Raw genomic sequence first — 22,830 nt, 5'->3', positions numbered from 1 at the left:
AGTGAAGAAGGTCAGAAAGAGAAAAACAAATATTGTTGGATATGGCTTAGATGTGGAATCTAGCAAAATGATACAGGTGAACTTATTTGCAAAGCAGAAATAGAGACACAGATATACAGGACAAACGGATGGACACCGCGGGGGAAAAAGGGGGGTGGGCTGAATTGCGAGATTGGGATTGACACGTATACACTCCTATGTATAAAACAGGTAACATAAGGACATACTGTATAGCACAGGGAACTCTATTCAGTGCTCTGCGGTGACCTAAATGGGAAGGAAATCCAAAAAAGAGGGGATAAATGTACACGTATGGCCGATTCACTTTGCTGTACGGCAGAAACTAGCACAGTATTGTAAAGCAACTATGCTGCAATAAAAATTAATTAAAAAAAAATTAAAGGGAGCACAGTTCAAAGGGTTTACAAGCTTTCCTGCCGCCTCGAGTCAAAACAGCAATAAGAAAAGGTGGAGTTCACCCTCTCTCCCCCAGTCCCCTCCTGCCAACAAGAAACAGAGTCGAAGAGGTGCCAGGAGAATAAACAGACTTAGTCCTCTACAAACAGTGGCTGACGTTCTTTGTCACTTGAAAAGAATTAAGCTGAAAATTGGGATGGCTTTGCTGTTGTTCAAACTAATGCAGACACTTCCCCCCGCCTTCCCTCCCTGCCACCACTTTCGCCATTTATTTTCGGGGTGACAATTTCCAGAGCCTTCCTCTTTGATTTTCTTATAATGAAATTCACGAAAGGAGAGGACAGAGAGCTTTCTCGAGGAGAATTATAAGCTTGACAGACTCTGACCGTTTAAACTATTTTAAGTCCTAAACACTTCAAGAGAACACAGCTCTCCAACAGCAATCACAAAGAAACAAGGGAAGGGCCTCGGCTTTACTGCCAGGAAAGCAGATAAAATGGAGTAGAACCATTCTGCCCAACACAAATCTTCCTTCCTTTATTCCTCAGGCTGTGCTCATCATGGGTCTGCCCTGTGCTGTTGGTTTCATGTGGCCCGAGGTGGAGATGTTCGAGAAGCAGCCTCTGGTTCGATCCGCATACCTGAGATCTGAGGTCTTTGCAGGCCGATAGAGAGCCAGTCTCCGGCTGGCTTTCCTTTGTTAGAAAAGATAACGTGCGTTTCAGAGATGCACAGAAATCTTACTTCGCAGTCCACGCTGAAAGATTCCTGGGCCCTTTGATTTCCCCACACGGTCTGCTGACAGAGGACTGCTTTTTGACATTTAAACTTGACCATTGTTTCGTTGAAGAAGCAGTTATGAAAACCCTGTTCCCCTTCTGAAATTAAAAAATAAAAAAAATGAGGAAGTGAATTGTATTGTGAATGGCCACATTTCTGCAATTGTGGTAAGGCCAGTACCTACCACAGAAGACGAGTATGAAAATTAAAAGAAAATAAAATGTAAAGTGCTATGTGTAGTGTCTGATACACAGTAAGCACTCATTTACTTAGTAACGTTTATTAGCATTTTCTTGCTTTCGGGCCTCTCACTGCTGTGGCGTCTTCCGTTGCGGAGCCTGTGCTCCGGACGCGCAGGCTCAGCGCCCAGGGCTCACGGGCTCAGCCGCTCCGCGGCATGTGAGGATCTTCCCGGACCAGGGCACAAACCTGTGTCCCCTGCATCGGCAGGCGGTCGCTCAACCACTGCGCCACCAGGGAAGCCCGCATTTTCTTGCTTTTTAAAGGAACATACATTGAGTACATATTCTGTGTCATGTACTGTAATAGACACTTTCTTTGGTACAAAAGCCCTGAAAAATGGGCTTTTTAAAAATTTACCTTTTTCTGATTATAGTGGAATACATACTCTTTGAAGAAAACTTTAAAAATAAAGAAATTATAAAGAGAAATTATTTATTTCCTCACCACTCAGAATTAATCACAGTCTTTTTGATTGTTTTGTCCTAATTCTTACCCTTGTGTATAAAATATATGTACTTTACCAAATTAGACTCATACAGCAGATAAATGTGGCTTCCTCTATTCATTTAACGCCATAGCATGAGCCTTGTCCCAGTACATTTAATATTTTTGAATAACATTTGTTGTTGGGTATGCCATCAAAAATATGCATAATAATTTACTTAATATTCTGCAAGGTAGCTATTGCTGTTCCAGTTTATAGCTGGGAGAATGGATGACAGGACAGCTGAGTGTTATGCTGAGGCAGGACAGTTTATGGGGAGCAGACCCAGAATAATTATTATTTTGTACAATTTCCTGTTGAATCCCATTACATACAGATTCTCTTAAGTATTCCTGAATTGCTCCATATTTCACAGTGTAAAATAAAAAGGAGCTACAAGTGATCGGCAATTGGAGAAAAAATAATTGGTTAATTAAAAATTAAATAAGATGCTTAAAATCCTTAGAACTACTAAGTTTTAATGTTTTTCCCCATGAATTAGTAATACAGTTTAAATAACAATGAGTTTAACCTTCTCTGTTAAAAAAGGATGAATAAACTATGAAAAATGAAAGGTCACAGTTTTCAAAGGTAACTGTCTCTCCCTTTTTTGTATACTTTTTTTTTTTTTTCTGTCTGACAAAATGTTCCATTAGAGCTAATTGGTCAACATTAGGAAAGTGTGCAAAAGGAATTTCATTCCGTGTGGAAGATTTGGAACTGATAGCAAGAAAAGGAGTTGCTCCGGGTGAAAGTCTGGTATTTCAATCTCAATAAAATTATGCAGGACGCAGCTCACTGCTGATGGCATCTTCTGTGGAGGCTGCCCCAGAGCCTACAGCTCACTGCTCCTCTTTTCTTGGGTTCTCAGTCTTAGAGAATCCATCACCCCCATCACTTTGACTATGCTGTTCTTAGACGTTTTCTTAATCCAAAAATCAAGCTCTCTTTTATTCAGACTCCAATCTGTTTTCTTCAACTACGAACTAGGAATTTTTTTAAAATTAATTAATTAATTAATTTACTTTTGGCTGTGTTGGGTCTTCGTTTCTGTGCGAGGGTTTTCTCTAGTTGCGGCGAGCGGGGGCCACTCTTCATCACGGTGCGCGGGCCTCTCACTATCGCGGCCTCTCTTGTTGCGGAGCACAGGCTCCAGACGCGCAGGCTCAGTAGTTGTGGCTCACAGGCCCAGTTGCTCCGCGGCACGTGGGATCTTCCCAGACCAGGGCTCGAACCCGTGTCCCCTGCATTGGCAGGCAGATTCTCAACCACTGCGCCACCAGGGAAGCCTGGGAATTTTTATTTAGAGGGCCTAGAATGACTTCAAACTCAATGGCTTTAGAAGCAAAATTTGGAGTGTCTTTCCAGCATCGCCGTCTATGTCTACACCCTCTTTTACCCTGGAAATCTTGCATCTTCTTTGACTCACTCTTCTTCATTGTTCTCTATCCTCAAAGACTAATTCTTATAATTTTTGCCCATCCAACTGAGAGATTGTCATACTGAGTGAAGTAAGTCAGACAGAGAAAGACAAATATCATATGATATCACTTATAGGTGGAATCTAAAAAAAAAAAGGTACAGATGAAATTATTTACAAAACAGAAGTAGAATCACAGATGCAGAAAACAAACTTATCATTACCGGGGGGAAGGGGGGGATAAATTGGGAGATTGAGATGGACATATACACACTACTATATATAAAATAGATAACTAATAAGGACCTACTGTACAGCACAGGGACCTCTACTCAATACTCTGTAATAATCTATATGGGAAAAGAATCTAAAAAAGAATGGATACATGTATATGTATAACTGATTCACTTTGCTGTACACCTGAAACTAACACAACATTGTAAATCAACTCTACGCCAATTAAAATTTTAAAAATTAAATAAAGAAGATATGGCACATATATACAATGGAATATTACTCAGCCATAGAAAGAAACGAAATTGAGTTATTTGTATGAGGTGGATGGACCTAGAGACTGTCATACAGAGTGAAGTAAGTCAGAAAGAGAAAGACAAATACTGTATGCTAACACATATATATGGAATTTAAGAAAAAAAAAAAAGGTCATGAAGAACCTAGGGGCAGGACAGGACTAAAGACGCAGATGTAGAGAATGGACTTGAGGACATGGGGAGGGGGAAGGGTAAGCTGGGACGAAGTGAGAGAGTGGTATGGACATATATACACTACCAAATGTAAAATAGATAGCTAGTGGGAAGCAGCCGCATAGCACAGGGAGATCAGCTCGGTGCTATGTGGCCACCTAGAGGGGTGGGATAGGGAGGGTGGGAGGGAGACGCAAGAGGGAAGAGATATGGGGATATATGTATATGTATAACTGATTCACTTATACAGCAGAAACGAACACACCATTGTAAAGCAATTATACTCCAATAAAGATGTTAAAAAAAATTAAATGGAATGAAATTTTAAAAAATTTCCCATCCACAATGGAATCCACACTGGGATCCCGTTGCCACAAAGTCCTGTAATAACATCTGCTCAGTTATCTCAGCAGCGCCCCCCTTCGTCCACTCCGCGCACCCCCTTGCTCTGCTTGTACCGCTGCTCCACGTACCATCAGGGCATCCCTCTGGACGAACCCCCAGTGACTCCCTTTACCAAGTGTAATTTCCTTTGTTGCATTCTTAGAACATTTCCTACTATGGCCCCATTTTGGTACAACCCTATTCTTTTTTATTCTGCTCCGTGTACTTTCTATATTTGTCCAGTGTCCAAAGTCCCAGAGATGACTGCTCTTTCAACTCACAATTTTTCCATTAGTTTATGCAGGTACACAAAATAGATGTTCTCTGAAGACAGGGTTTATTTCCGAGTGTCTGTTCACTAAAGGGCCTGGTACACAGTAGAAATTCCACAGTTATTCATTGACTCATTAAATGCTAAATCCTCATTTTTGAGAGAAAGGAGTACGTATTGTAGGTACCAATAAACGCATCTATCATACCAATATCCTAGGCCATAGAATAAGTTTTTTTTTTAAATTATTTTTCTGCGGTACGCGGGCCTCTTACTGCTGTGGCCTCTCCCGTGGCGGAGCACAGGCTCCGAACGCGCAGTCTCAGCGGCCATGGCTCACGGGCCCAGCCGCTCCGCGGCACGTGGGGTCTTCCCGGACCGGGGCACGAACCCGTGTCCCCTGCATCGGCAGGCAGACTCTCAACCACTGTGCCACCAGGGAAGCCCCATAGAATAAGTTTTAATTTATACAAATTATAGTCACTAATTTCTTGCGTCGGCTCTTGTAACTATTACAGCTGATGCATTGCCTCAGAGCTTATAGGCTGAGAGGGACCCTTGTAGCCTACTCCCCAGGCAAAAATACATTGTTGCCCCGGTCAAGGGTGTGGCAGTCAGTGGGAATGAATTGCAGCACTGGGCTGGCAAGGATCCAGGGGGCTAGCTCCCCAGTCTCTGCTCATACCGCCGTTGGCTTGATCGGACTGTGGCTTGTGGAACCTTGAAGAAGAGAGGGAAACTCGCTGTTCTCTCCAAGGAGTGGCTGGTGGGGAGGACCCTGTCTCCAATGCTCTCTCCCCACTCAACCGAAACCTCCTCCTTGCTTAGTCAAGCTCACTCCTCCTAACTATAGAAGAAAGAGAAAATTCATGTTGTATGTGGAAAGAGGAAAACAAATTACATACTGCATCTGGCCTCATTTTCCAAGTTAAATCTCTTACAGGTAAGTCAAGTGTTGCTTGAATTTGGCCACTTAGAAGCAAGGGATCAACGGTAGCAGCGAGTTTGATGTCCTACTCAGTGGTTCCCAACTCTTGGCGGTTTATCAGGGTCATGGAAGGTGAAGGGATGCTGTCAAAGATACTGATGTCTGGGCCCAAACAACCACAGATAATGATTTTAGCTCTAAAGGCTCAAGCATGTGCATTTTTTATGAAGCTCCCCAGGGAATTTTGATGAGCATTCAGGGTTGGAAACCATCATTTTAAGATGTAGCAGCAGGGGGTAGATGTATGTGTAAGTTCCTTTCTGTCTTAAGAGTCTATGATTTGACGGAATAAACAAAGTACTGTGGCTAAGAAAGTAATTCTGGGCCAGAAAAACATGACTTGGTGGAGAAAGAGTATGTTCTGTGGCCCATATCATTAAATTTTATTATCCCACATAGTAGACTGTAACACAGCTATATGCTTAAGCTGCTCTCCTTCCAAAAGTTAAAGGAAACAGGCCTGTTGGCTGTCCTGTTGGGTTCTGAAAGGCCACAATTTGCAACACCTAATGACCTTCCATCTCAGGGCTAAGGAGTATCAATATTTTAAACCTAATTAGAAACAGCCTTTGCAATCTTTTCAAGTAGGAAACTTTCAAAATTGAATCAACAAGTAGAAAAGGTTCAAGCAGGGAATTTGTCAACAAGGACAAATTCACAGGAAATTGACACATTTAATACGAGGGAAAGAGAAACCACTATTTTCTCAAAATACTTAGTTGAACTCCTTAAGTCCTCTCTAATTCCTGGAAGATTTGTCACTTTCTCCTGTGTTCCTTTCCATTTTCCTATTCAGATAATACGTTTGAACTTCCATATGAAATGTCAGATTCCATCACCCGTTCACCACTGACAAAGTTACACGGAAACATTTGCATCTTTCACAGAGAGCTTTTATTCATGTATGCCACTACCTTTAGTGTGCTTTTGATGTAAAGCATCACCAAATGAGGAGTTGTCATTTTGAAATAGATGTGATCATTCTCAGAAACAGGAGAAGGTTTTATTTCAGAACTTAGTCTGCCCTATGGCTGGTCTTGAAAATATACTTTCCAGTGACACTCTTGGGAGAGTCTTTTATAGACCCCTCTTAGCCAATCAACAGAACTTGAATGGCTTGGTTTCTGTTGATTTAGGGTAGCCTCAGAAAGGAAAAGATGTATTTTCCACTTCAAAATAAGGTCCCGTGATCTGAAACTCTGCATAATGTATTCATTCCTTTGGATTAATTTGTTGCTGCATGTGAGACAAACTTATCTGCAGTCATTTACACCATAGTGTGAGCTAGTTCACTAGCCGCTTTCTGATGTGACTGCCAGCTGTTATTTTATTTGGATCAGAGAGAATAAGATGTATAGTGCCATGTCTAGGATAGCAAATTGCTGTGAAGACACCAGCCCCTTGCGGAAAGGGCAGGAATTCCTCTGTAGCAGTTAAAGACTTGTGTCTGAAGCAGCAATGAAATAGGGCAGCCTGGGGCCAAGGAAAATGTTCCTTCAGTAGCACTAACAAATGATCTGAGATGCAAATGCATACCCTTAACCTCTCTGTCCCCACCCCTTAGCTATCAGCTGGAAGAAGAAAAAGGGTGAGCTCCTAAAATCCCCACATAAATTCCTGGGATTCTGTGGGTGAATTCGGAAGGTCCTTTTCCTCCTGGGTTTGTTTCCCTTTGACCAGTTTTCAACTGTTCAATAATCGTGAAGTGGGGAGAGGGCTGTAGAGTGATGGTGTGGGATACTACCCAGCAGGGTGAGGGGTTTGGACCGTGAACTCTTCCCCGGGTCCTACTGGGGGCATCCTGAAGGTCAGAGCAACCTGAACATCAGCGGAGGAGGCCGGGAGAGGATGAAGAGACATGCTCAGAAGACAGAAGTGGAAACATCACCTGGTGATTTCTCTCTGTCACCGTGGTGCCCTCGTTTTCGCTCTCACCCAAGTTGAACCTCTGTAATTTTTATTTTTTTTGCGGTACGCGGGCCTCTCACTGTTGTGGCCACTCCCGTTGCGGAGCACAGGCCCCGGACGCGCAGGCTCAGCGGCCATGGCTCACGGGCCCAGCCGCTCCGCGGCATGTGGGATCTTCCCGGACCGGGGCACGAACCCGTGTCCCCTGCATCGGCAGGCGGACTCTCAACCACTGCGCCACCAGGGAAGCCCAAGTTGAACCTTAGTAAGGCATCTTAGATTCTTTCTTTGCAGTCAGTCACCAAGCACGATCCATCTTCCCTGAATATTCCAACAGTGGCGTTTCTCCTCCAGGGTTCCACAGCACTTTTCAGTCAGACCTGTGTCACCCGACACTTGGGCTGAGTTTTCTTCTACCTGATCTCCTGGCCACCAGGGCCCATCAATCTGCAGCTCACCATATAGCCAGAAAGATGTCCTCCAAGGGTAACTTTTCTTCCCCCAAATCCTTAAAAGATCTGCTTGTCACCCCTAAAGGGTTCCCCTGATTGGGGGACCCTTACCGCTGACAGCTCTGGGGATCCTTTTGGAGACTCGTGGTGACGGCGTCACCTCACAAGATTCCGCATCACCAAGCCCGTTCCCTTTCCGTTTCCCTATCCATCTCCATCCTCCTAAGTGAAAAGTTTGCCATATGTGCTTGATGGCGTTCACACTCTTCGAAAACCTACTGATTTCCCTTTTTAGCCAAGAGACAGTGGGCTCAGAGCCTTTGTGGGCAAAAATGTCTAGCAAGAGTTTACTAAAGTATTTTGTTCTCACTTTACTTCTTTCATCATTATATTGATTGCAAATTATTTTGGTTATTACTGACCATAGTAATAAAGTTTTTTTTTATAAAGTAAGTTTATTCAAGTTTTTTAAAAACGGTAAATCAATTTAAAGAAAATATTAGCTAAGAGTTACTGCATGACTCAGATCTGGCCAAAATTGTGAAGATGAAACTGACAGAAATTTGGAAAACACTGGCCCCGTGGAATCTAGTCCATCACTTACCATGCCACCCAAGGCCTCCAGTATCTGTATGTCTCCATGCCCCCCTCCAGCCATAACCTGAAAACCACCTCATCCTGGGGCACCGCACCCCTGCCTGGAGTGAGGGCTCTGGCTACTTCTCATCTAGCAATGACTTCTGTGTTCTTTGGGTCTCAGCTCAGTTTTCTGCTTTTCCGAGTCGTTCTCCTGCCATCTCCCCACCTCTCCCAGCTCCTCGTGTCCACCAGGAGAACTGGCCTTTCTGGATTTATTTATTCTTCATCTATTCTATGGCAGCCCCCTGTGTCTGCTCTGCCCCCTTCCCCTAGTGGGCCTGAGACCCTGTGTAAAGGAATGATATGATGGCAATGTAGTGCAGTAACTACTATGATCACAGTAGTTAATGTTTATTGAGTGTGTATTATGTGCCAGACATTCTGCTTATATATAATATATTTTAAGTTTTCTTCATAATAAGAGTACAACAAAGGAAGTACTATTAATATGGCCATTTTACAGATGAGAAAACTGAGACCTAAGGAGCTCAGATAACTTTCTCCAGGCCACAGAACTGCAGACAGTAAATAACAGTGCCAGGGAGGCAGTGGCAAGGGAGGGCAAGTTTTGGATGTGTGCTGTTGCTTCGAGACACATTTAAATGTAAACGCACCTGGATGCCACGGTCTCTAACATTTGCTAGGACACAGAGGGACAGCAAGGAGATCAGAGACCTTGCCCGAAGCAGGAGCCAGCAGTGCCTGCAACGCTTCTCTTCTGCCCTGTATTTGTGAGGGGAACTTAACAGAGAAGGCATCAAACAGTGTCTGCGAGCATCCCAACTGGACACATTAGGTCTCGTGATGGTAGAAGCTGATTACACTTCTCTGAGATTCTAAAACGACGTAGTTATCTCTCGCGCAGTCTAAAAGCTAGCAGTGGGTTTTCATGCATAAGTCTCCTTTCTGCTCACACCCACCCTGCCACGTAAATATTAGCCCATTTTACAGTTAAGAAAACTGAGGCCCAGGGAAGGTAAGCCCTTTGTCCCAGATCAAAGAACTGCTTCATGCAAAGAGGTGGGGCTCAAATGTGAATGCTTGGTCACAAAACCAATGCTTCATTTAGTTATTTTTATGGTACCATATCTGCTCCCTTAGTGAAGAGGTAAGAGTTTTGCTGGTTTAGATTCACATTACATCCGAAAATGACATGCCAGCTTGGGGGGGGGGGGATGATTTCTGGTCTAGGATGATGTGGGAAAAGAATAGGATTATTAGAAACAAATCCTATACTTGATATCACAATGAATGTCACCAGCAGGTTGGTGGTTCCTCAGTTCTTGTCCTCTCAAAGAGAAAGAATTCAGCCGAGAGACATAGAGCAGATTTAAGTAGCAACAGTTTTATTAAGCAGTGTGAAAGTACACTCTGGAGAAGGGAGGAGAGTGGGCTGTCTGGGAACCAGAAGCAGCCTCGCTGTGGGGTCGGGTTGGGTTTTTTAGAGTGGTGGTCCCTCCCCCTGTCCTGCGTCATTTGACTGACAAGTTGATTGACAACTTGAGGTTATATCACTTTTCTCCTAGTGTGCAGGTGCTTGCCCATAAGCACCCAAGTGAAGCCCATAGGGGGCAAAACCCGCAATGCTAATTTATTAGAAATACAGCATAATGAACCCCGGGTTACTTTGAGTCACCTTTTAGGTCCTGGTGTGCCTGCACCAACCTATGATGGTGGCTTTATCTTGCTTGGTCTTGATATGGCTGGAAACCTAGCGGTGGTCCTCGACCAGAAAAGGGAGGATCTCTGGGCATGTTCTGGTCACCAGTGTCCAGGTGGGGGAGGGATGAACGAGCCCTTCCCAGATGGGGTGTGACCTGCTCATGTCTGACTAACTACCTAACAAATTCAGTAAAGCACTGGCGCTCTGTGGAATGGTTGCATCCAGGGTGGCATCGCTCTGGGGCACCATCAGTGTTGCACACAGAGGCTAAAAGGAATACCTTCCGGGCAGAGCCGGGCACCTTCTCTTCTTCATGATCGGCCAGGCTCAGGCCTGAGGTTCAGCTCGTCACTGGTTCCTCTTCTGCTGCGCTTCTCCCATCCTCAAACCCAGATGGCTGGACCGCTTGCAGTGTCTACAGTTCTGTGAGACTGTTTTCAGACAGGGATGCAGAAACTCAGCATCAACTGTGGGCAAAAGACTGATGGGGGGCTTCCCTGGTGGCACAGTGGTTGAGAGTCCGCCTGCCGATGCAGGGGACACGGGTTTGTGCCCCGGTCCGGGAGGATCCCACATGCCGTGGAGCGGCTGGGCCCATGAGCCATGGCCGCTGAGCCTGTGCGTCCGGAGCCTGTGCTCCGCAACGGGAGAGGCCCGCGTACAGCAAAAAAAAAAAAAAAAAAAAGACTGATGGGGTAGCATGTTGCCAGTTCAGAGGTATCATAGGATGTGATCCTATGATATCCTATCCTATCCTCCCTGCCCACCGCCACCCTCTAAAGATGGGCTTGCATTTCCATCAGGTTGAGGATGACTGTTCTTGATCTTGACTCAATCCATCTTTTTGTCCCCAAGGTTTAGCCACACCAGACTCCTCCCCATTTCTCTGGGAGGTTCATGACTCTCATGCCCTCATAACCTTTAGCATTTCTTGATCTAGAATGACCGGCTTTATCTTTTCCGTATGTAAAACCCTGCCCATCCTTAATACTCAGCTCAAATACCCTCTCTATGGGGAAGTTCTCATCATTTCCCCCTCTATCCTTTCTCTGAAATTGCATAACTCCTTAGTTCTGATACCACATATCACAGTACTTACAAGCTCTTGTTTTAGAGTCATATAGCTCTAGGCCTAAAATCTAGTTCCTCCAATTACTAATAACAACATTGGGAAAGTTATTAATTGCTCTGAATATCTCCAAATTCATCTCAAAGTAGGGATAATAATCGTAGATTGCTCAGGAAGCTGGTTTGGAGCTAAATGACAAGGAATGATACACATATAGCATGATACCAAGATGAAGACAAAATACTATAACAATTAGGGACTTCCCTGGTGGTGCAGTGGTTAAGAATCCGCCTGCCAATGCAGGGATCACGGGTTCGAGCCCTGGTCCGGGAAGATCCCACATGCCGCGGAGCAACTAAGCCCATGTGCCACAACTACCGAGCCTGCGCTCTAGAGCCCACAAGCCACAACTGCTGAGGCTGTGTGCTGCAACTCCTGAAGCCCGCATGCCTAGAGCCTGTGCTCCGCAACAAGAGAAGCCACCGCAATGAGAGGCCCGCGCACCGCAACGAAGAGTAGACCCCGCTCGCCGCAACTAGAGAAAGCCCGCGCACAGCAACAAAGTCCCAACGCAGCCAAAAATAAATAAATAAAATATAAATAAATTTGTTTTAAAAAATACTATAACAATTAGTTTTATTTCCTTTGCTACAAATAAAATTTTCCACTCCATCCTTTGTAGAGCAGTTACTGGGATACTGGTGTACGCTGATCACAGCCTCAGTTTCCCCAGGGGGTGCAGTCTCTGGGGACCGACAGGGAGAGAGTGAGGAAGGGGAAAATGACGAGTACAGGACAGTGAAGACAGCGCAGATTTTATTTGCCGTCTTCTGCCGGGGAGAAGGCTGCCATGGATAAAAAGGTCACCCCTGCTTCTCCAGGTTACAGTCACTTAAGCCAGAGCATCTACAGATTGATGGATTTCTACGCACCACAGCTTCACCTCTGAGATGCCTGGTTCTTGTCATTGCTTCCAGACAAAAGTTTGCAAATCTGGTTTCTCCCAGTGGATAACAATAAAGATCCCTCACCTCATCTCTTGAAACCCTCTCAACACGTACACCTTGGACCTCCCCTTTTAAGGACCCTAATTTTAATTCCCAAGACCCAGGAACATAACTGGGAGACTTTCCTGTGCAAAATTTTACTGTCTCTCTCCGTAGATAGAAAGAACTAATCCTCACGTAGAGCTTACTTATGCTAGGTATTCTTTCGAGCCCTTTAATTCATTCCGCCATTTAGTTCCCATAATGATCAGAGTGAGTAATTTCTATTATTCTCCCCATTTTACAGATGAGGAAATGAGGCAGCAAGAGGCTCACTTACCTAAGGTTACACAGTTAATAAGTGGCAGAGCTGGGATTCACACCAGATTGTAACCAGTGATTGTAACCAGTAAGCAACACCCCTTTAATGGACAGATAGATGGAAAGTCAGTTACATAGATATGCATCTAAAGATTGACTTAAACTCTCTCTTTGAGGCTCACTTCCCCTTAAACTGAATTAGCTACCCCCTTTTCTCCTTCTTTTATCATTCTGGATCTGCCTCAAGAGAGACAACGTATTTGATTTCTCTTTACCACACCAGTGTCTATCATAGTGCCTGATACAGAGGTATTTGGTGAATGAACGAATAAGTGTTTGGGGCGATGTCTGTCTATTACATCTATGGGAATCAATCGATAATATTCCACTTCTAGAAAGTAGGGCTTGTGCTTTAATAGTCTTAATATGCCCCCCAATGCTTAGCAGCTGTCTCATAATAAATGCTACCTAAAAGCTGGTGGAAGGAGTGAAAGAATAAAGCATTTTCTGGAACCCCCTGATGCAATCGGCCCCTGCTCCTTCCTGGGCTCTGAGGTTCGCTTGTCTAATGCTTTAGCCCCCTCAGGCTCCATTTGTGTAGCTTATTCATGTTTAAAAATGAAGATGACATTCTTCTATCCTAGAAATACTCTCAGCTCCAGTAGCTATTTTTAAAAGGACAAGTGCTGTAGTGGTTACAGAGCTATGTGAGGAACAGCGGGAGTTTATCATTTGTTGGTCTGTGGAATCATTCGAACATTTATGGTTCATTTCTCCGTTTCTTTCACCATTGGGTTTTCTTAGTTCCTGAGCTGGATTATGTCCTCCATGTTATGAGAAAAACTGTACTAAATCTGATAGTGAGTCTGTGTCCAGGGAGTCTGGAAAAGTAAGCTCTCTCTCTCTTTCTGTCTCTTGTCAAAAATGAGTGTGTGACACAAACGATCTTATTTACCAAACAGAAACACAAGATATCAAAAACAAACTTATGGTTACCAAAGGGGAAACGTGGGGGGAAGGGATAAATTAGGAGCTTGGGATGAACATACACACAACTACTATATATAAAATAAGCAGCAAAGACCTACTGTGTAGCACAGGGAACTCTACTCAATATTCTGTGATAACCTATATGAGAAAAAAATCTGAAAAAGAATGAATATATGTATATGTATAACTGATTCACTTTGCCATACACCAGAAATTAACACCACATTGTAAATCAACTATACCCCAATAAAATTAAAAATAAAAAATAAAGTAATATTGCTGGAAAGGGATTCAAAGTATTTGAGGGTCAAAAACATCATGCTGAGTGAAAGGAGTCAGATGGAAAAGACTATGTACTATATGACTCCATGTGTTTTCTCCTTTTTTTTTAAAGTTTTAAAAACTTTAAAAAAGTTTTTAAACTTTCTTAAAGTTTAACGTTGGTAATTTTATTTTATTTAAAAAAATGTTATTTAAGTATAGTTGATTTACAATGTTGTGTTAGTTTCAGGTGTACAACAAAGTGAATCAGTTATACATATACATAGATCCACTGTATTTTTTTTTTTTTTAGATTCTTTTCCCATATAGGCCATTACAGGGTATTGAGTAGAGTTCCCTGTGCTATACAGTAGGTTCTTATTAGTTATCTATTTTGTATATCGTAGTGTTTTTATATATAGTAGTGTCATCTATTTGAATGTTAGGAAAAGGCACATCTATAGCAACAGAAAGCAGATCAGGGTTACCCTGGGCTGAGTGTAGGAACAGCATTGACCACAAATGGGCATAAAGATGCTTTTGGAGTTGGGGCAGGCATGGAAGGTTTCTAAAACTGGATTGTAGTGCTGGTTACAAAACTCTGTACGTGTAATGATTTGTAAAAACCATTGAATTATACACGTAAAGCGAGTGAGTTTTATGATACATAAATTGTAACTCATAAAGGATCTCAGTAAAATAAAAAAAAAAGAAATGGGTGCGTGTGTGTGTCCTGAGAAGGGTTAGCTACCCTCAACAGAGCACACCGAGCTCATGCTATCTGAGGCACCGTGCAAGTTGTGAAAAGAATGAATTTTAGATAGCTTTCCTCTTCCGGTCTCCAAGTCTCTTATTAAGGAGAAGATGCCTAGGAAAACCATCCGCCACCTTCTCCATGTTGATATGCAGCTGTACAGACACCTGGAGCCACGGGGACTGTGGGTCCCTTTCATGTGATGACATCAATCTCTGGTAGGTAAGGAAGTCCAACATCCAAGGCAGCCCAGGAGCCTGCCCCCCACCCGGGAGTCACAGCTTGCCCAGTGCCCTCATATTCTACCAGGTCTGGCTACTGGGACCAATAGCATCTTATGAAAAGAGTGAATGTCTCTTCTGAGATGCGATTAGACACGCCCTAGAGCTTTCATCTCAGTCAACGGCTCTCTCAGACGGTTCACTCTGAGGAAGCCAGCTGTCAGCTTGTCAGCCACCCTTCGGACAGAGCCACACTGTGGGGAACTGGCGCTTTCTGCCGGCACCCACGTGCGTGAGTTTGGATCTTCTAATCCAGTGAAGCAATTGGACAACTGCAGCCCTAGGAAACATCTTGACCACAACTTCTAGAGAGACCTTCCACCAGAACCACCCATCTGACTGCTCCCTGACTCCTAACCCTCAGAAGCTGACATCATTAATCTTTGTTATCTTAAACTGCTAAGTTTGGGGATAATTTTTATGCAGAAATAGTTAACTAGTACAGCTTTGCAGTGAGATCAGGGACTTGATATCAAACAGACTGGGGCTGGAATCACCCCTGTCTGGCTGTGTGACCTCTGTGGGCTCTTTACCTCTCTGAGCCCCAGGTTTCTCATTTAAAATACCAACTTTATCTCATAATTCTGACCTCATAAAGATATGACTAAATGGGGAAAAAAGTATGTGGCACACTTAATGCTGGGATTGCCCAGTGTTAGTGCTCATTAATTCATAATTAACTTAAAGAAGTACCAGATATTAATCTAAATATTTTTAAGAACACCTCCTTGGTTCCTTAAAAAACTGAAAATAGAACTACCATACGACCCAGCAATCCCACTACTGGGCATAGACCCTGAGAAAACCATAATTCAAAAAGAGTCATATACCACAATATTCATTGCAGCTCTATTTACAATAGCCAGGACATGGAATCAGCCTAAAATGTCCATCGACAGATGAGTGCATAAAGAAGATGTGGCACATATATACAATGGAATATTACTCAGCCATAAAAAGAAATGAAATTGAGTTGTTTGTAGTGAGTTGGATGGACCTAGAGTCTGTCATACAGAGTGAAGTAAGTCAGAAAGAGAAAAACGAATACAATATACTAATACATATATATAGAGTCCAAAAAAAAAAAGTTCTGAAAAACCTAGGGGCAGGACAGGAATAAAGATGCAGACATAGAGAATGGACTTGAGGACACGGGGAGGGGGAAGGGTAAGCTGGGACAAAGTGAGAGAGAGGCATGGACATATATACACTACCAAACGTAAAATAGATATCTAGTGGGAAGCAGCTGCATAGCACAGGGAGATCAGCTCGGTGCTGTGTGACCACCTAGAGGGGTGGGATAGGGAGGGTGGGAGGGAGATGCAAGAGGGAGGAGATATGAGGATATATGTATATGTATAGCTGATTCACTTTGTTATACAGCAGAAACTAACACCATTATAAAGCAGTTATACTCCAATAAAGATGTTAAAAAAAAAAAAAAAAACCCAAAACACCTCCTTAATCTACATTTGGTGTGCAAATAGTTTCTAATGGAAACCATTGGAGAAGACAGATTGACTAGTAAGAATCCAATGGGCAGTACAGATAAGATGGATGGGAAGCAGGTAAAAATGGTGGATGTCTGGTGACGCAGAAGGGGCCCCCTGGCCTGATTCACTTATGTATTAACATAAATCCCCACAGAGAGATTTTTAGCTTGCCAGCAGGACCTGGAAAGTTGTTGCATGATGGCCTGTATCCTGACGGAATGTCCTGCTCAGGCAGACGTGAGCAGTCTCTTTTCTCCTTCACGACGTTGTGTTGTAAATTCTTAAAACTTCCTATTTTCCTGGAACTTCATCACTCCCACAAGCAGGCTGTGAGAACCTCTCCCAGGTGACCAGGTGCACAGGGGTAAGAAGGCTGGTCCCTGCCAGGAGTTCCCTTTCTTGCCCTTCCCTGCTGTGACCTAGTGACAGTCAAATGCAGCAGTGAGATCCCCTGGGATCCACCCTGAGCCCCTGGAAAGGCATTTGCCCCCAGGTCCTCACTCTCTCGGCTTCCCCCCTGTTTGATTGAGTCTGCTCCCTGGTCCTGAGGCAGGGGATAGATGGGCTCCAGGTCAGACATTTACAACCAGCCCCCTGTTTATACTTTGAGATGGAAATAACAACAGAAACAGGATAAACAGCTGGACTTTGTCTCCTGTGGACACTTTAAGATAACAGTTATGGCAGGAACAGAGAGGGGCTAAACGCTGCTTGAGTAAAAGATGGAGAAGTCACATATTTCCCATCCTTAGGGCCAGATAGATCTCGACTGCACATGCACAGAAAGACTCCTCAGGGGTCAAAAAGGGAGGGATGCCAGACCATAATAAGTTTTGCTAACTTCCCAAAGGCCCTTGTGCTGAAATCCATCTTGGCTAGAGGATGTGCACGCACATAGGGGATCCCTGAGTCAACGAATAAAGCAAGATGATTGGCCAGAGGAAAACAAAGACCCAGAAGACTGCCCCTTATAAATGACTTAACCTTCCCAAAGGCACGACTCTTTCTGAGCTCACCCGTGTATCTGTCTGCATGTACAGTACATCCCCTACATACAAACGAGTTCCGTTCTGAGAGCACGTTTATAAGTCCAATTTGTTTGTAAGTCCAAAAAAGTTAGCCTAGGTACCCAACTAACACAACTGGTTATATAGTACTACTGTAGTGTAATAGGTTTGTAATACTTTTCACAGAAATAATACATAAAAAAACACAAAATTTTTTTTTAATCTTGCAGTACAGTACCTTGAAAAGTACAGTAGTAACAGCTCCATCACCGCTGCTTTCACACTTGCTTCCAGACATCCTGGGCTTGAAACAAAGATACTGTACTACTGTACTCTGAACACTACTGTACAGTAAAGTACACAAAAGCACAACCACTTGTAGAGGATGCATGCACGTGACAGTGTACACCAGACACACGAACTAACTTAAGTGATTGGACATGCAAACACACATTCACTTCTTTGAAAGTTTGCAACTTGAAGGTTCGTATGTTGGGGACTTAACTGTATTCTGCTTTTCTAATAAACACCTTACTTTCCTCTCTACCTTCCGTCTCCTTGCCAAATTCTTTCTTCAGGGCTGACAAGAACTGGGGCCCAGACTCTAGCCCCTGGCCGTCGTGGTGGTTAGGATTTTGTACTCACTGCTGTGACCAGGATTTGACCCCTGATCAAGAAACTAAGATTTTGTTTCAAGCTGCTCACTGCTATCTCTCCCAGACCAGTCCCTCCTCCCACATGGCCCCTGCATGGTATGCTGTGCCCCCTCTCTCGGACCTGTGAGTGTAACGAATGTCTCTCACTTTCTTACACCTCTCTTGTGTTATTTCATGTCTGCTCCTGACTGATTATCAAAAAAAAAAAAAAAAAAAAAAACCCTGTTTTAAGTAACATAATGATCATTTACAACACAGATGGTTTATCCTCAAGAAAATTTTTACTAGGGATGAGCAAATGGTTTCCCATTGGACAGAGAGAAACCCTGAAGCCCTCTAGCTGGAGGTGCCTGGCTAGACATGTGTGGGCTGAGAAGTCTCGTCCTGCTCTCAGCCTCTGAGTCTCTTATCTCATCTCTGAGATGCAAGGACACAGCCCAGAGCATCTGAGACACCTTCAGCCTCTTATTCTTGCTTCACCAGAAAGCCAAGCATAGCAACGTGTGCCCAACACTCGTTCAGTAGAACCCGGGCCAAAGGCATCACCTGGGACTTCTGCTCAAGGCTCTGCTTCTTGGTCTCCACGTTTGAAATGCAGTCCAGCAGAGGTCGTGCAGACAAACGCTCTGCCTCGAAGTGACCCTCGGGGGCTCCAGATGCGGTCTCAGGCTGCTCCGTCATTTGGGGTCGGTACTGACATCCTGATGCTCCTGTGCTCTTGGGGACGCGCTGCCCTCCTCATGGCTCTGTGATGCAGCGGGGGCTGCAGAGCTGGGCACGGCTCCACAGCACTGGGGACACTGGCCGCGTATTGTGGTCAGAAGGAGCTTGCTGGCAAGCATGGCTTCCCTGCGCAGTCAGTACTGGGAGGACTCCAGCCCCACACACACCCTCTACACGGTGATCACAGCCCTACTAGGAGCTCAAGAGTCTGCAGTGGTAGCAGGTTTTGCAGAATTGGGTCTCTCAGCTTGCCAGTTTCATGCAAGCCTTTTCAGTTATTTTCTCAGGTTTCTCAAACTGGGGTTCCACACCAGAGAAACTGTTAGATCGCAAGTCACTTTCATAAGGGAGGGAACAGCTCTCCTCTGCTCTCTTAGGGTCCCTGGCTGGCTCTGAAAATTAAACTCACAGAGACGGATTAGGAGAAAAGCATACACATTTCCTTGAATGTTTACACGTACACGGACGCCTTCACAAGAGAATGAGGACCCAAAGGAGTCCCCAGAGCAGGAAATTTCCTGCCTTTTAGACAAAGAAACAATAAATTCGTGAAGAATTGGGAGAGGGTTTGGGCCGTAGGTAGTAAGTGAAGAGGTCACGGGGAGGATAAGGGTGAGTTTAACATGGTTTCCTTGCACGGATTTCTGCCCCGATTCCCTGTCTCAGGTGATGAGACCATCTCCCTTCCGCCTGGTATAGGGCGCACCTTTCACAGGGGAGATTTATCTCCTGCTTTCTGGGAAGAAGGGCAAGGGATGGGGGTCAGAGAGATATTTTGGCTTCTGCCATTTAAAAAAGTCCTTCAGCTGAAGATATTAATATGCTGAGGCTATAATATTTCGGGGAGCGTGTCCTGGACCCAATAAATGACAACAGCATACTCAGAATCGGGGTCAGCTGAGGTCATTTTTCTTTTCGCTGGACTGGGGGACTCTCCTTGTTCCCAAGGTGCACTTGGGCTGGTCACCAGGGCAGCGCTTAGCCATGTGTGTTTCTTGGAAGCCCAGACTGCCCGACCACTTTGAGTTATTCCTTCATGGTCTGCACTCTCACCTCCTCAAGTCTTTACCCAAATGTCACCTTCTCAGTGAGGTCTTTCCTAGCCACTGTATCTAAAACTGCAGCTGTTCCCCCAATATTTCTCTTACCACCTCTTCTTTTCCCCGCGGGACTTAGCACCCCTAACAACCTAAATATTTACTTATTTTCTCTAAACTAGGATGTGTGTCGAGAAATTGTTTTATTTACCTCATGTCCTCAGAGCCTAGAACCTTGTCCGGCACCTCGTATGTACTCCATAAATATTTGTTGCATTAATATTGGTAAAATGACAAGAAGGTACACACACCTTGCTTTGCAATGTTGTAATTCCCTATTATATTACAGCATCTTTTTTTAAAATTTTTTAAAAAATTTACTTATTAAATTTATTTTATTTTTGGCTGCGTGAGTCTCTGTTGCTGCACGCGGGCTTTCTCTAGTTGTGGCGAGCGGGGGCTACTCTTCATTGCGGGGCACAGGCTTCTCATTGCTGTGGCTTCTCTTGTTGCAGAGCACGGGCTCTAGGCGCACGGGCTTCAGTAGTTGTGGCATGTGAGCTCAGTAGTTGTGGCTCGTGGGCTCTAGAACACAGGCTCAGTAGTTGTGGCACGTGGGCCTAGCTGCCCCGCGGCATGGGGGATCTTTCTGGACCAGGACTCGAACCCGTGTCCCCTGCATTGGCAGGCGGATTCTTAACCACTGCGCCCCCAGGGAAGTCCTGTTACAGCATCTTAATATTTGCAAAATCTTCCCTATGCATTGCCACATTCTGACCCTCACCTTAGCTTGACATAGCCAGCACTATTGTAGCATAACCGAATTTGGGTCTGCTCCCTCGCGAGGTAAAGCCAGCCAGCCTACTGACACGGGGTTGAGGTGAAGGAAAGTGCGGCGTTTGTTGCAGGAGCTAAGCCACGAGTACAGACGGCTCATGTTCAAAAGACCCGAACTCCATGATGGTTTTCAGGGAAGGGTTTTTAAAGGCCAGGTGAGGAAGGGGGTGAGATCAGCTCGTGCACAGTTCTCTGATTGGTTGCTGGTGAGGTAACAGGGTGGTGCCACAGGGGTCAACACCATCAATCCACAGGCTCTAGTAGGTCTGGGGGCTACATGCCCATGGTCATTATGCAGTTAACTTCTTCCATTTGGTGGCGGTTTTCGTATCTGTGAAACAACTCAGGAATGTGCATCAGACATTGTTATCCGTGTCCTTCAGGGAGGAACTAAAGATTCTGTGACTGCTACATGGCTGAACTATGTTTCAGTTGTTACCCGTTCTCCTGGTCCAACTGCTATTTCTTATTATTTTTGGTTACTACACGTTCACATCCTTTCAATCATTAATTTTGAGCCAGCCTTTTGTGAGTCAGGGGAGACCTGGGAGACCACAGCTTTTCTACAAACAAGAGGCAGGCAGAGGGCATGGGGGTCTGTCCCAGGAAGGCCCCCAGAGAGTCCTGTTCAGTTTCACTACTAGGAGCCTCACTTTGTGAAAAGTCAGGCTCAGAGTGGTGAAGTGATTTTCCTAAATTCACACAGCTGAGAAGTGTCACGGCATCCCACAGCAGTGTGCTATCGCTCTTGAGTGTTTTCTTCTTACAGATGTGGTTAGTGATTTAGGGGAGATGCAGAGAAGAATTCTGAAAACATTTGATGTTTTTCAAAGAAAGCTTTGATATTTCTTAAAGCCCAAGCCTTACTCTTTCTCCCCTTTCTTCTGAAGAACAATAAATTCATCAAACAGCAGTTATTCTGGTAGAATCAACGATCAGATCAGAAACATTTAAGGAAAAATACTACCTTTTATCCTTGTTAAAGAATTTCACATTTTGGAAAACATCCAGGTGGGAGCATGGGCAGGGTCAGGCTACAGGGTGGCTTGGGGGTTCCTCCTATCCTACCCCACAGGGTTTGTTTCCTTCTCAGCACAGGATTGTGGGGTGAAGTGAAGCTACGTACCACTGGATGGGGTTCCAGACGACATGTCCAACCTCGTTTCTCCAGAGAACCAGGCTGAATGCATTCAGAGACCTCCAGGAGAATTTTGTTAATTATAGCTGGCAAAGTGCAACGGCTGCAGACAGACTTGGGTTCTGATCTCTGCCTTGTCACTTACCATCTGTGTGACCTTTGGCAAGTTAGCTAACTTGTCTGAACCTTGATTCATACAAAAAATAGCATCGATTCTTGTGCCAGGCTGTCTGGCCTAGAACCCTGGTCCCTCTGCTAACCAGGTGCGTAAACTTGGGTAAGATAGTTAACGTTTTCTGTCTTGCTTTCCTCATCTCTAACGGGGATAATATCAATACCCAGATCTTTATGGTGATGTGAGAATGATATCTTCACTATGTCACTGGACTCAGTTGTTTATTATGAGCACCGAATGAAATATATAGGTTGTCTTGGGTTGGCCTCCCACGGAAGCAGACGCTGTGGCTATAATTTGGCTGTGGACCGTTTGTCTGGGAGCGGGGTCTCAAGAGGCACTGGTAGGGGGTCAGGAAGCTGCAGAAGGAAGAGAGGCGGCTCCCAGGTGTGCACTGTGGCCAGGTTACCGCTGTGGGCGCAGGAGACGCCGACCTGGGGGCGGGGGGCTTTGGGAAACTGGGTCAGACGTGCCTGAAAGTTGTGTCTCTGAGGGGTGAGGGTTGGCTGCTGCCCGCGCGCTTCGGAGTTGCTTCGCGAACATTCAGTCTGAGCAGGGCTGAAGCAGCCTCCGTGCAGGCGCGAGGGCTGCGGGCAGGCAGACGGCGCGGTTCCAGATTCCAGTCCTGCGCAGGGCGCGCACCGGGCAGAGAACCTGCCTCCTTTTAAGTTTTCAGGGAATGTCTGAAACCTCCCCTCTGCCTTTTTAAAAAGTTTCCATGGCCCGATTCTCTCCTTCAAGTCTACTCT

Source organism: Pseudorca crassidens, chromosome 5 (genome assembly GCF_039906515.1).
Source record: "Pseudorca crassidens isolate mPseCra1 chromosome 5, mPseCra1.hap1, whole genome shotgun sequence".
Classification (NCBI taxonomy): Eukaryota; Metazoa; Chordata; class Mammalia; order Artiodactyla; family Delphinidae; genus Pseudorca; species Pseudorca crassidens.
This window is presented reverse-complemented; position numbering follows the sequence as displayed.